The sequence below is a fragment of the Delphinapterus leucas genome, chromosome 17 (genome assembly GCF_059928025.1).
Source record: "Delphinapterus leucas isolate spDelLeu-1000000601 "Yukka" chromosome 17, BTC_Dleu_Yukka2, whole genome shotgun sequence".
In the NCBI taxonomy this organism is placed as follows: domain Eukaryota; kingdom Metazoa; phylum Chordata; class Mammalia; order Artiodactyla; family Monodontidae; genus Delphinapterus; species Delphinapterus leucas.
Window position 1 is genome coordinate 73,923,384 of NC_143145.1, and position 13,648 is coordinate 73,937,031.

The 13,648-nt window shown below is 38.4% G+C and overlaps 1 protein-coding gene across 5 annotated transcripts in view; it reads right to left on the minus strand.

Moving 5' to 3' along the window:
* Positions 1-13,648, minus strand: part of SGK3 (serum/glucocorticoid regulated kinase family member 3) — a 111,334-nt gene that overhangs the window by 90,234 nt on the left and 7,452 nt on the right. The window contains exon 1 of one of the 5 annotated variants that reach the window (XM_089899060.1): positions 1-2,517. This exon is cut by the window's left edge and continues 25,734 nt beyond it. The exons of the other annotated variants lie outside the window; for them this stretch is intronic. The gene's annotated coding sequence lies outside the window, so the exon portion shown is untranslated. Of the gene's footprint in view, positions 2,518-13,648 lie in introns of those variants that run through there. 5 annotated transcript variants of the gene reach the window in all.

Genomic DNA, 13,648 nt, shown 5'->3' on the forward strand with positions numbered 1-13,648 from the left:
GGTGGGAAGGTGAAGATGAGAGTGGGGGGAGGAGTGTGCTAGCAAACTGCGGGGATGTCTATACCATCTCAGTACCACATTAATTTTACATGCATAAAGATTACATAAATTAAAAACAACATGATATGTGACTAGAAGCGGCGCAGTCAGCAAAACAAAAAGGAACTTATTCTACTCATTCTGATTTGTTTTCCTCAAAGAAGAAGCAAGTCTCTGATAGGACAAAGAGATCTCCTTTCTTTTCCCTCACGGTCTACTACAGTAATACAGATAGCTCCTTGTACTGTACCTGAGTTCCAGCCTTAAGAAAGTTCTCTCACTTTCTTGAGCGTGCCAGGCTCTCTTCCTACTAGACTTCTGCACCTGCTGTTCCTTCAGCCTGTAATGCACAGCCCATCAACTGCCATCAAGCTGAATGTCACTGAGCCTGTGAAGCCCTCCCCGATCCCACAGCTGGGTTAGGTGCCCTTGCTGTGGGCTCCTAGAGGGGCACTTTACACCCTATATCTTAGACCAGAATCTCCATGAGGGCAAAGATTATGTTGATTTTGATTATCACCAAAGCCCCATTCAATGGTACAGTGCCTGGCCCGTAATGAGCATTCAATAAATATTTAGTGAATACAAAGTTTTTGTTTAGTTTACTAACATATAACTTTAAAGTCTATAAGCTGATGCCAAAGCCTAGATTTGAAAAGTCAAAATCTGCTCCAAGGAAGAACAACCAGTCAAAACTTCCTGCCTACTCTGCCTGTGAAGAAAACTGGTCTAACTGCATGGACTGATTCTGTAGAAGCGTTGCCCAAAATTAGGCTGAATAGGTAAGATGGGGTGAGGAGTTTGGACTTGAGCTAATAAAGAGCTATTGTAGGTTAAGAAAGGTAGGCATGCAATTAGAAAAGGGCTTTAAGAAGATTAGTCTCTCCGGGTATGTGGAATAGAATGAGGGTTATTTTTTTCCTCCATTTTGTTTTTAGCCTGTTTTTAAAGATATGAGGAGATGACCAGACTGACATGAGCAATCAACTACAAAGGCTCAGTTTGCACAGATGAAGTTTAGTATTCATTCATGCAACAAAGATTTTTTTGAGGTTCTGCTATGTTTTAAGAGCTGTGCTATATTACAGTCAAATAACTTTATATACTCTAACCTGACATTTAATGAAATAAATAAAAATTATTGAGCGCCAAGTCACAGTAATGTCAGCATTCTGGTGTAGTAAGGGGAGTCTTCCTGAAATGGCTGAACTTATTATTTTCATAGAACCAAATCACATTTTTCTAACTCTTTTCTTACTTTGTTGGTGCTCCTGTGTCAATAAATAATGTTAATGACAACTATGACTCCCACCTCTGGAATAAGCAGAAGCCCTGTTGAGGGTGTCTCAGAGCACCCAAGACTTCCTTGTGGGCTGCAGGAGATATTTCCAAGACAACAGAGTGTTAGGATAGAAGCATCCAGAGGTTACAGTGGAAGCGCAGGGTAGAGGTGAGTGCTTAATTTTGGGGAGGCAGTGTAGGGAGGAAAATGAAGGTTAAGGAAGATGCCCTAAAGAAGGCGGCTCTTGAGCTCAGTACCACTGACAATTAGGTAAGTTAGTGAACAACAGACGGACACACGGGTGCATGAGCATAGTGTGCGTGGAAGTAATTACTATTACTGGAGCTTTGGAACTGAGAGCATGAGTCCGAAAATTCCAGTAGATAAGAAGAGGTTAGAGGATCACCGTAAGCCTGACAAGCCATGCCAAAGACCTTGACTTGATACTACAAGGAATGAAGAAGGTATTTATATGTAGGAATGACAATGGTCAGATCTTCGCTTTAGGCCACTTTGAAAGCAATATGGAGAATGAATGGAGGGGGGCAGAAAAATTTCTTAAAAGGGGGCCACCGAAAAAGGCAGAAGATGATGAGGGCCCCAACAGGCTATAGCAGACTTAGAACAGATGGGACAGACTTGAGAAATATCCAGGCGATAAAATTAGGAAGCCTTTGTAAATGACAGGATGTAGGCAGTAAGGGAGACAAAGTCTAGAATGCCTCTCAAGTTTCTGGGTGGATGGTGATGCCATAAATTGAACAGGGATGATAAAAGGAAGATGAAATTGGTGAAAAGTGGGGGTAGGGCATCAAGAGGAGAGTAGATATATTTTGTTTTACACATGTTGAATTTGAACTACCTGCAGGGTAGCACTATGGGAAGCTGCTTATCTAGTAGTAGGCAACGGACATATCAGTCTGAAGGGCAAGGTATAAAGGTCAGGAAAGGAATCATGGACTTGGGAGTCATCAGCACAAGAGGCATGTGAACCAGGAAGAGTAACTTTAATCACCCATAGAGAGGGAGTGTAGCTCAAAGAAGGCAATGGGCTGAAGTCAGACACCTGGAGACACATTGAGGGCATGGGGTTATCACCTAGATCATCTCTAAAGAATCCTTCCTCCAGATTCTCCAGACCTCCTCCCTTAGGAGGAGCTTAATGACTTTGTGAGTCCAAAGGAAGACCACAGCTTCTTAGGACTTAATGAAGGAGAAGCTGTGGTCTTCCTTTGAAGTAATTAACAAAAAAAGAAAGTTAAGGCCATAAAATTTTATCCATTCAGAATGTTATCAATTACAGACATTTACTGAGTTACCTACCATATCACAAGCACTGTGTTAAGTGCTTTACAAGCATTGTTTATTTCAAACCCTATGAGTTATGTCCTATTACTATGCCTATTCTACAGGTGAAGAAACTAATTTATAAGTGACGAATGAACACCTATTTGAACTATGGTCTGGGTGAATCCAGACCCCCATTCTTATCCACAATTAGTATAATCTCTCACAGGAGCTGAAAATAGATGAGTCACCAGAGGCAACCTGCTACTTCTATACACAACAATGCTTGTCAATGACATTCATTCCATTTTATAACATACATATTTTAAATAAATATTTTATTTTTACGTATGATTACACTAAAGCTTGACTAAAGGTTCTATTAAATGCCACAGTCCAAAGACTCATTCTGCTTTAATTATAAGAGAAACATAAAAATTGAAACCTGAGTGGTAAACTTTAATGACAGACATTAAAATTGCTTTTTAAGCTGAAAATGTTAAGTCTGTAGCTAACTACCTCAGATGAAATGAGAAAGTGCTCCTTGCTTTTTCACAAGGAAAAGTAAGTCTGAAAGTCAATACTATCCACTAAAATAGGGCTAGATCAGGTGGGTCCTAGAAAGACTTAAGAGCAAATGCTGACCAGGGTAGAGCAGAATTACCCTACAAATACCTAGCCTTCGACACAATCACTTACCCAAAACCTTTTCCAAGTGTCCCAAACTTTATATTTTAATGATTAGAAAGTGCATGAGAAGAGACTTCCATTGAACATATACACCATCCTTTTCATTAAGGATTTGGGGAATCTGTCGTTTTAGGAGAGCTGTACACCTGACAGATCCTCCCATTTTTGTACATACTTACACAATAAACCATAATGACTCATTACCAACATCCTCAGTGTTTCGCAACTTGTTTTCCACTTTTCCCTCCTTTTAAAACTGAACTTAAGGCAATGTACACAGAATTACGGTAAATGAACTTTAATAGTAAGAGTTTAAAATTTAAGAAAAGAAAAACCCACAGGACACTTAGATGACTTGCCTCCTGGTTTTCCCATGAAACCTCAAATGGATATTTAAAGTGTATTCTTTTAATAGAGGCAGAAAAAAATTTAGTTCTCATAACTTCAATAATTTTTAAACAAGGTATACTATTATATTGTGATTTATATTAAGATTAGCTACAGATATTGATATATTTCGTCCATCTGTTTCTGGCACAGAACTAAAACCCTTAGAATTTCCTAAGTGATAAGAGAAATAAAGGTGAAATAGGTATCTTTTGTTATTCATATAATAAGCCTCTTTCAGTCACACCTAACTTTATGTTAACATAGTGACTTAGAAAACCCCTAGGTAATTTAAGGCTGGGAACTGGTTGCTAGGGCAACCAATCTGATTAGTTAGAAGGTTGGAGCTTTTAGTTTCCCCCACCTCTGGGGAGGGGAGATGGGCTGGAGGTTGCACCAATTATCAATGGCCAATGAGTTAATCAACCATGCCTACATAACGAAGCCTCCATAAAAACCCAGAAGGACAGGCTGGGAGAGCTTCCAAGTTGGTGCACCTGGAGGTGTGGAGAGAGTGGCGCACCTGGAAGTGCCCTTGTCCTTTCCCACATACCCTCCCCTAAGCATCTCTGCCATCTGGCTGTTCCTGAGTTAGATCCTTTTATGATAAACTGGTAATCTAGTAAGTAAGCTGTTTTCCTGAGTACTGAGAGCCACTCTAGCAAATTAATTGAAACCAAGGAAGAAGTCGTGCGAAACCGATTTATAGCCCTTGGTGAGAAGCCCAGGTAACAACCTGGACTTGCGATTGGCAGTTAAAAGGTAGGGGTGCAGTTATTCAGAATTGAGCCCTTAACCTGTGAGATCTCCAAGTAGACAGTGTCAGCACTGAGTTAAATTGTAGGACACCCAGCTGGTGTCTCAGAATTGCCTGGTGTGGGAAAAACTACCACACATTTGGGAACCGGAATACAGAAACGTCAGAGTATTGCATGCAGTGAGTGTAAAGGAAAACAAAGTTTTGATTTGATTTTGATTCCATACAGCATTATTAAAGCCAGGCATTGGCTTCATTTAAAAGCAAAGGTGGGACTTCCCCGGGGGTCCAATGGTCCAGACTTTGCGCTTCCAATGCAGGGGGTGCAGGTTCAATCCCTGTTTGGGGAACTAAGATCCCACATGCCACGCAGCGCAGCCAAAAAAAAAAAAAAAAGAAAAGGTGACCAACCACAACAATTCATTCTCTGTGACACCATACGTCAACATTTCAAAATGGTAAAAATGCTCCTGAAATCTACGTTATCATTAATTTTTTTATTAAAAATCACACAGACCCAGAAGACAGGTATAACAAAAAGCAGCAATAGTTTCTCCAACAGCCTCTCATGATCTTAGTCACACTCCCAACCTACTTTTCACTATGATTCCTGCAGTGAATTCCACCAGTACATTTAGAATTTTTGCAAATTAAGTTAGAAGTACTTGTTCACCTCGATTCATCCCTGTGAATGGCTGTGTGGAACTCTAAATTTAAGTACAACCGCATTACTGTTCTCTGATTAGTGCAGAATAATTATTGGATTCATGGCAATGCCAAGCTAAATGACACTGCAAAGAAACCCTTTGTTTTCAAATAAATCAGTGGTTGGCTTTAGATAATGCTCTAAAGAATCTTATTCATGTAGTGTACCCTAGTTAAAATTGTAAAAGTTGAGAACAAAAACAAAAACTTCCACCTCTATTAAAAGAATAATCTTTATTTAAGGCTTGTTTTTTCTATATGAATTTAATAGAACCGTAGAATTTTAGAGGTAGAAGAACTTTGGGTAATTTACCGTCAAAGAAAATAAAGTCACTTGCTAAGGATCACTTCACAAGTTAGTGGCAGATCTAACAGTATAACCTAGGCCTTCTAAATTCCCTAGTCTAGGCTACTAAATATTACAGAATGTTATGGACAAGTTAATATCAGCCAAAGTTTATCAAGTTCCTACTTTGTGCCCTTAACTATGGCAGGCATTTTCACATCTCTCATCTCTTCCCTAAGTCAGCTAAAAGATTTAAAAAGACTTGATAAAAGAATCACATCCACTCCTTTGGACATTCAGTGTTGCCAAAAGAGAATATGCCACATGAACTAAATGGCAAGAGGTAATTCAATTACTGCAATGACTATACTACTGAATAGGCTGTGTTCCAACAACACACTTCACTCTCAGGAATTTCCCTCCCAGAGGTAAATAAGGATTTAGAAAGCCTAGGAATGCATTTCTGGGTACCAGCCCCTCTGCCAAGGACCAATAAAGACTTCTGCAGCTACCTCCTCCTCCTTCTACTTCTATACTTTTTCCACTATCACATTCTTTTTGATTCTTCTGTAGTTGTTGTTTGTTCTCCAATTAATGCTTTCTCCTGATCTGCTGTCCCCCGCAACCCCCTGCCACCATAATCTAGAAATGATGTAGCATTTCTCCTCTACGTTCTGATCCGTTCCTTTTATCTACCTAGGCCAAATGGCCTTCCAAAATGGTCACTGTTAGAAGACAGGATTCATTAAATGAGGGATCACTCTTACTACAAATACAGTTTTTTTTTAAAACAACACTAAAATGTGTTTTTTTTTATAATTTCAAAACAATAGTTTATTTTTTAAATACAGAATAATTTCTATTTGTGCTACAAGGCAAAGTCAAATATTGTCTTTACAAACACATGGTGCTAAAATGCCCAAGTATTTTTAGTTGAGGAAAATAATTTACTGGTATTCATATGTAGATTTTTTTCTTTTTAAAGAAGATGTTGGGGGTAGGATTTTATTAATTTATTTTATTTATTTTTGCTGTGTTGGGTCTTCGTTTCTCTGCGAGGGCTTTCTCTAGTTGTGGCAAGCGGGGGCCACTCTTCATTGCAGTGCGCGGGCCTCTCACTGTCACGGCCTCTCTTGTTGCTGAGCACAGGCTCCAGGCAGGCAGGCTCAGTAGTTGTGGCTCACGGGCCTAGTTACTCCGCGGCATGTGGGATTCTCCCAGACCAGGGCTTGAACCTGTGTCCCCTGCATTAGCAGGCAGATTCTCAACCACTGTGCCACCAGGGAAGCCTGATATGTAGATACATTTTAAATTGCCTCTGCTAACTGGATTTCACATGGCCCCTCTACTATTGCAAATTTTTTTTTTTTTTTTTTTTTTTTTTGTGGTACGTGGGCCTCTCACTGTTGTGGCCTCTCCCGTTGCAGAGCACAGGCTCCGGATGTGCAGGCTCAGCAGCCATGGCTCACGGGCCCAGCCGCTCCACGGCATGTGGGATCTTCCTGGACCGGGGCACGAACACGTGTCCCCTGCATCGGCAGGCGGACTCTCAACCACTGCGCCACCAGGGAAGCCCCATTGCAAATTTTGAAATGTGTATTTCATAGAATTCTTGGAGGTATGGATCAAATAATGTTACCATGAAATACCAGAAAGAAAATTTAACCATTTACTAATTCTGGTTACCATGAAGATGTAGTACTATTTGTTACTTTTTTTGGAGCTGTCATCTCAACCACACATTAGCAAATAAACTTTTAATTCCTAACAAATAAGTTGATCAAACAGGAATGTTCATTTATTTGAGATGAGTGTCAATACAGTTTCAAAAACATTCCAGAGCACTTTACTAGCAAATCCTATCACATATAGACAAAAGAATCATGGACCTGAGAAAACAGCACTGAACTAAAGTTACATTTAAATTTAAAATTTGAAAGTAAATAATTTTATAACTTAATTCTGTTTAAATAGCCCACTAAAACAACATTATAAGTTTGCATTTGAGTCTTTTATCTTTATAGCAACTTTTCATATTTATACCAATATGAAACAGTAAAATAATGTTTAAAAATATTAAGAGGAACAACCAGGAAGAAGATTAATAAGGAAAGAGAAGATGTGAACAACACCATAAATCAACTGGACCTAACAGATATCTCTGGAATATTCCTCCCAACAAAAGCAAAATACTCATTCTTCTCAAGTGCACATAAAGCATTCTCTAGGATAGTCTATATATTAGGCCATGAGAAGGCCTCATTAAATTTACAAGGACAGAAATCATACAAAGTATGTTCTCAGAAAACAACGGATTTAAATTAGAGAGCAATAAATTATTAGAGAGATGCAAATCAAAACTACAGTGAGGTACCACCTCACACCAGTCAGAATGGCGATCATTAAAAAGTCTACAAATAACAAATGCTGGAGAGGGTGTGGAGAAAAGGAAACCCTCCTACACTATTTGTGGGAATGTAAGTTGGTGCCGCCACTGTGGAAAACGGTATGGAGGTTCCTCAGAAAACTAAAAATAGAATTACCATATGATCCTGCAATTCCACTCCTGGGCGTATATCCAGACAAAACTCTAATTCAAAAAGGTACATGCAACCCTATGTTCATAGCAGCACTATTCACAACAGCCAAGACATGGAAACAACCTAAACATCCATCGACAGATGAATGGATAAAGAAGGTGTGGTGTGTATACACAATGGAATACTACTCTGCCATAAAAAAGAACAAAATAATGCCATTTGCAGCAACATGGATGCAACCAGAGATTATCATACTAAGTGAAGTAAGTCAGAAGGAGAAAGGCAAATACCATACGATATCACTTACATGTGGAATCTAAAATATGATACAAATGAACCTACCTATAAAATGGGAACAGAATCAGGGACATAGAGAATAGACTAGTGGTTGCCAAGGGGGAGGAGGGTGGGAGAGTGTTGGATTGGGAGTTTGGGATTAGCAGATGCAAACTGGTATATGTAAAATGGATAAACAACAAGGTCCTACTGTATAGCACAGGGAACTATATTCAATATCCCCTGATAAATCATAATGGAAAATAATATGAAAAAGAATGCATTTATATGTATAACTGAGTCACTTTGTTGTACAGCAGTAATTAACACAAAATTGTAATTCAACTATACTTCAATAAAACGTAAATTTAAAAAAATTAGGGAGCAATAACAAAAGGAAATTTGGTAAATTCACAAATATGTGGAAATTAACACACTCTTAAGTAACCAATGAGTCAAAGAAAAAAAAAATCACAACAGAAATTAGGAAATACTTTCAAATGAATAAAAATGAAAACATAACATACCAAAAATTCCAGAATTCAGCTAATATAATGTTTGGAGGGAATTTTATAGCCATGAATGCCTATATCAAAGGAAAAAAAATTCAGAATAACAGCCTAACCTTCCCCCTTAAGAAACTAGAAAAAGAAGAGAGCTAAACCCAAAGCAAGCAGAAGGAAGAAAGTCATAATGATTAGAGCCGAAATTAATGAAAGAGAATAGAAAAACAATAGAGAAATATCACTGGAAACAAAAGTTGCTTCTTTGGAAAAAATTTAACAAAATTGGTAAACCTTTACCTAGACTGATTGAGAATAAAAGAGAAAAGACTCATTACTAAATAAGGAATGAAAGAGGGAACAACACTACCAACCTCACAGAAGTAAAAAGAATTTTAAAAGAATACTATGAACAACTGTATACCAACAAATTAGATAACCAGATGTAATGAACAAATTTGTAGAAAGAAAAAAGCTACTGAAACTAAGTCAAGAAGAAATAGAGGGCTTCCCTGGTGACGCAGTGGTTGAGAGTCCGCCTGCCGATGCAGGGGACACGGGCTCGTGCCCCGGTCCGGGAGGATCCCACGTGCCGCGGAGCGGCTGGGCCCGTGAGCCATGGCCGCTGAGCCTGCGCGTTCGGAGCCTGTGCTCCGCAGCGGGAGAGGCCGCAGCAGTGAGAGGCCCGCGTACTGCAAAAAAAAAAAAGAAGAAGAAATAGAACCTATCTGAGTATATACATAACAAGTAAAGACTGAATTAGTAATCTGAAAAAAAAAAAAAAGTCCCACAAAGAAAAGCCCAGGTCCAAATGGCTTCATTGGTGAATTCTACCAAATATTTGAAGAAGAATTAATATAAATCATTCACAAAATCTACCCCCCCCCCGCAAGAAAAAAGAAGAGGAAGGAACTAACAAGGCCAGTATTATCCTACCAAAACCAAATGAAGATATCACAAAAAACAAAAGTTATAGGTCAATATAGTTGCAAAAGTCCTCAATAAAATACCAGTAAATCAAATCAAGCAACATATAAAAAGGATTATATACCATGACCAAATATGATTTATCCCAGGAATGCAAAGTTGGTTTATCATCTGAAAACTAATCAATGTAATACACTGCATTAACAGAATAAAGGACAAAAAACACACAATCATCTCAATAGATGCAGAAAAGGCATTCGACAAAATCTAACACTCTTTAATTATAAAAGCATAACAAACTTCAAACAGAAGAGAATTTCCTCCAACTAATAAGGGGCATCTACAAATAAACCACAGTTAACATCACATGTAATGGTGAAAGACTGAATGCTCTTCCCCTGAGATCAGAAATAAGACAAACATATCAGCTCTCTTCACTTCCCTTTAACACTGAAGGTTCTAGCCAGAGCAACTAGGCAAAAAAAAAATTATAAAAGCCTTTCAGGTTGATAAGGAAGACTAAAACTATCTCTATGAGCAGATGATATGATGATACAGCTGTCTCTTGGTATCCATGAGGGACTGGTTCCAGGAGCCCCTGCAGATACTGAAATTGGATGCTAAAGCCCCTTATATAAAATGGAATAGTACATGAATACAGTCCACCCTCTGTATCTGGGGATGCGAAACTCCCAAATATGGAGGGTTGACAGCGTAAAAAATCCTGATGAATCCACCAAAAAACTATTTAAACTAACAAGTTCAGCAAGAACGAAGAATACAAGATCAATATTCAAAAATTGTACTAATATAATGTTATATAAATTATACTCGATTAAAAAATCAATTGTATTTCTATACAGTAGTATGAGTAAACATTAAATGAATTAAAAAAACAATTCCACTAACAATAGCATCAAGAAGAATAAGATACTTAGGAATAAATTTTAACAAAAGAAGTGTAAGACTTGTACACTGAAAACTACAAAACATTGTTAAAAGAAATTATAGAAGGCCTTAATAAATGGAAAAACAACCAATGTTCATGGATCTGAAGACTAAAATATTGTTAAGATGGCAATACTCTCCAAACTGATCTACAGACTCAATGCAATCCCTATCAAAATTCCTCGCCATTTTTTCATAAATTGACAAGCTGACCCTAAAATTCATATGGAAATGCATTTGACCCAAAATAAGAGAGTAATCTCGAAAGAGAACCAAGTTGGAGGACTCACACTTTCTGGTTCCAAAACTTACTACAAAGCCACACTAAGCTAAGATAACGCAGTGTGGCACTGGCATTAAGACAGAGCTTTCCACTTATACGCAGAATCTAAAAAATAAAATAAAAGATTGAATACAAAAAAATAGAAACAGTGTCATAGATACAGAGAACAAACTAGTGGTTACCAGTGGGAGAGAAGTGGCGGGGAGGGGAAAGATAGGGGAAAGGAATTAAGAGGTACAAACTACTAGGTATAAAATAAATAAGATAGGGCTTCCCTGGTGGCGCAGTGGTTGAGAGCCCGCCTGCTGATGCAGGGCACACGGGTTCGTGCCCCAGTCCGGGAAGATCCCACATGCCGCAGAGCGGATGGGCCCGTGAGCCATGGCCGCTGAGCCTGCTCCGGAGCCCGTGCTCTGCAACGGGAGAGGCCGCAACAGTGAGAGGCCCGCGGACCACAAAAAAACAAAAAACAAAACAAAACAAAAAACAAAACCTAAAAAAACAGATCAACGATCTAAAAGTAAGAAATAAAACTATAAGGCTCTTAGAAGAAAACACAGTAGTAAATCTTTGTGACCTTGGGTTAGGCAATAATTTCTTAGATTAATGGCATGACACCAAAAGCACAAGTGACAGAAGAATAAATTAACTGGACTTCATCAAAATTAAAAACTTTAGTGCTTCAAGGGAAACCATAAGGAAAGTGAAAGAGAAAATCCACAAAATGGAAGAAATATTTGTAAATCATATAATGTGCATCCAGAATATGTAGAGAACTCGTACAGTTCAGCAAAAAAAGACAAATAACCCAATTAAAAAATATCTGAAAAGACATTTCTCCAAAGAAGGTTACAAATGATCAATAAGCACATGAAAGATGCTCAATATCATTAGTCATTAAGAAAATGAAAATCAAAACCTCAATGAGATACCACTTCACACCCACTAAAATGACCAAAGTCCAAAAAGACAGACAGTAAGTGTTGGTGAGGATCTGGAGAAATCTGAACCCTCTTACCTTACTGGTGGGCTTGTAAAATAGTGCAGATACTGGAAAACAGTTTGGCAATTCCTCAAAAAGCTAAACTGAGTTACACATGACCCAGCAATTCTGCTGCTAGCTATACACCCAAGAGAAATGAAAGCAGATGTCCATACAAAAAACTTCACATGAATATTCACAGCAGCATTACTAATAACTGCCAAAAAGTGGCAACAACCCAACTGTCCATTAACAGATGAATGAATAAGCAAAATATGGTATACTGATAAAATGGAAAAATTTTCAGCAATAAAAAGACATGAAGTACTACATGCTACAATGTGGATGGACCTTAAAAACATTATGCCAAGTGAAATAAACCAGTCACAAAAGACCACATATCATAAGATTCCACGTTGTTGTTTTTTTTTTTTTTTTTTTGGTCACGGTTCGAGGGATCTTAGTTCCCTGACCAGGGACTGAACTCCGGCCATAACAGCGAAAGCACCAAGTCTTAACCACTGGACTGCCAGGGAATTCCCATAAGGTTCCACTTTTTATGAAATATCTAGAATAGGCAAATCTATATATACAGAAAGTAGATTCATCATTGCCACAGGCTGGGGGGAGATGGGAACAGGTGGACAGGGAATGAGGGATGAGTGACTGCTGATGAGCCCAGGGTTTCTTTAGGGGATGATGAAAACGTTCTGGAATTAGACAGTGATGATGTCTGCACAATTCTGTGACTAAACCACTGACTTGTGCACTTTAAAAAGATGAATTTAATGGCATATCAATTAAGTCTCAATAAAGCTGCTTTTCTCTTTAATGTATTGTATTAAGTGTAAGAGACTCCACTGTATGCTATGGGTTTATTCTGTCTTCTCCATTCACTTCCTGTGACATTTTAAACTTTTCTTGTCATTTGAATTTCCTCCGTATCTTTCTCACAATCTTTGCCCAGAACATAAATATATTTTATTACATAACAGAATCATAGGAATTCAGACCTAAAATGTTCTTTCATTCCTACTTAGTTAACAAGAGCTCATCCCACTATCTGCCAAGACACAATATACTTGCGTTAGCTAATACCCAACGTAAATCAGCAAAATGATAGACTGTACTGGCTGATGGCTCTATTTCCAAGGATTAATATTAATAGGGCTGGTTATCACCATTAAGGGATTTCAGACTATGACAACAGCATTTGTCAGTGTTGGCAGAGTTCATTGGGCACTGGTTGCTAACAGTAGGAATTCGACAGCTCTGCAGATCAAACATAAGACATTCAAATTCTATAGGTTAAGAAAATTTAACATATCCAGCAATTAAATTCAGAATTTTAAGCTCTTTTCTGTTAGGGAAAAAATATACGATATTTAAAACATTTTCAGTCAGCTTCCTTCCTGAAGCCTGGCAGCAGTTCCTAGATTAAAACATTAATATCATCTCAGAACCATAAAGTAAAAATGCAAGGCCAGTTTTCAAAACTCATTTAACCATTGCCTCATCAGCAGATGGTAATCAGAGTTACCTGTAAATCATTTCTGCCTGTTCTTTCTGATGAGGGGCTTTGAGGGGAGTCAGCCTTTACCCACTTCTCAAAAGCACAGGGGACCCCCTGGTAAAGCCAGGTAGACCTGATCAGATCAGCTCTGCCCCGTGTTGGCCACACATGGCCACCTTCAAAGCCTCACTAAACCCTAATTTGCTCATCTGTAAAATGAAACTACCACCTACACCACGGAGT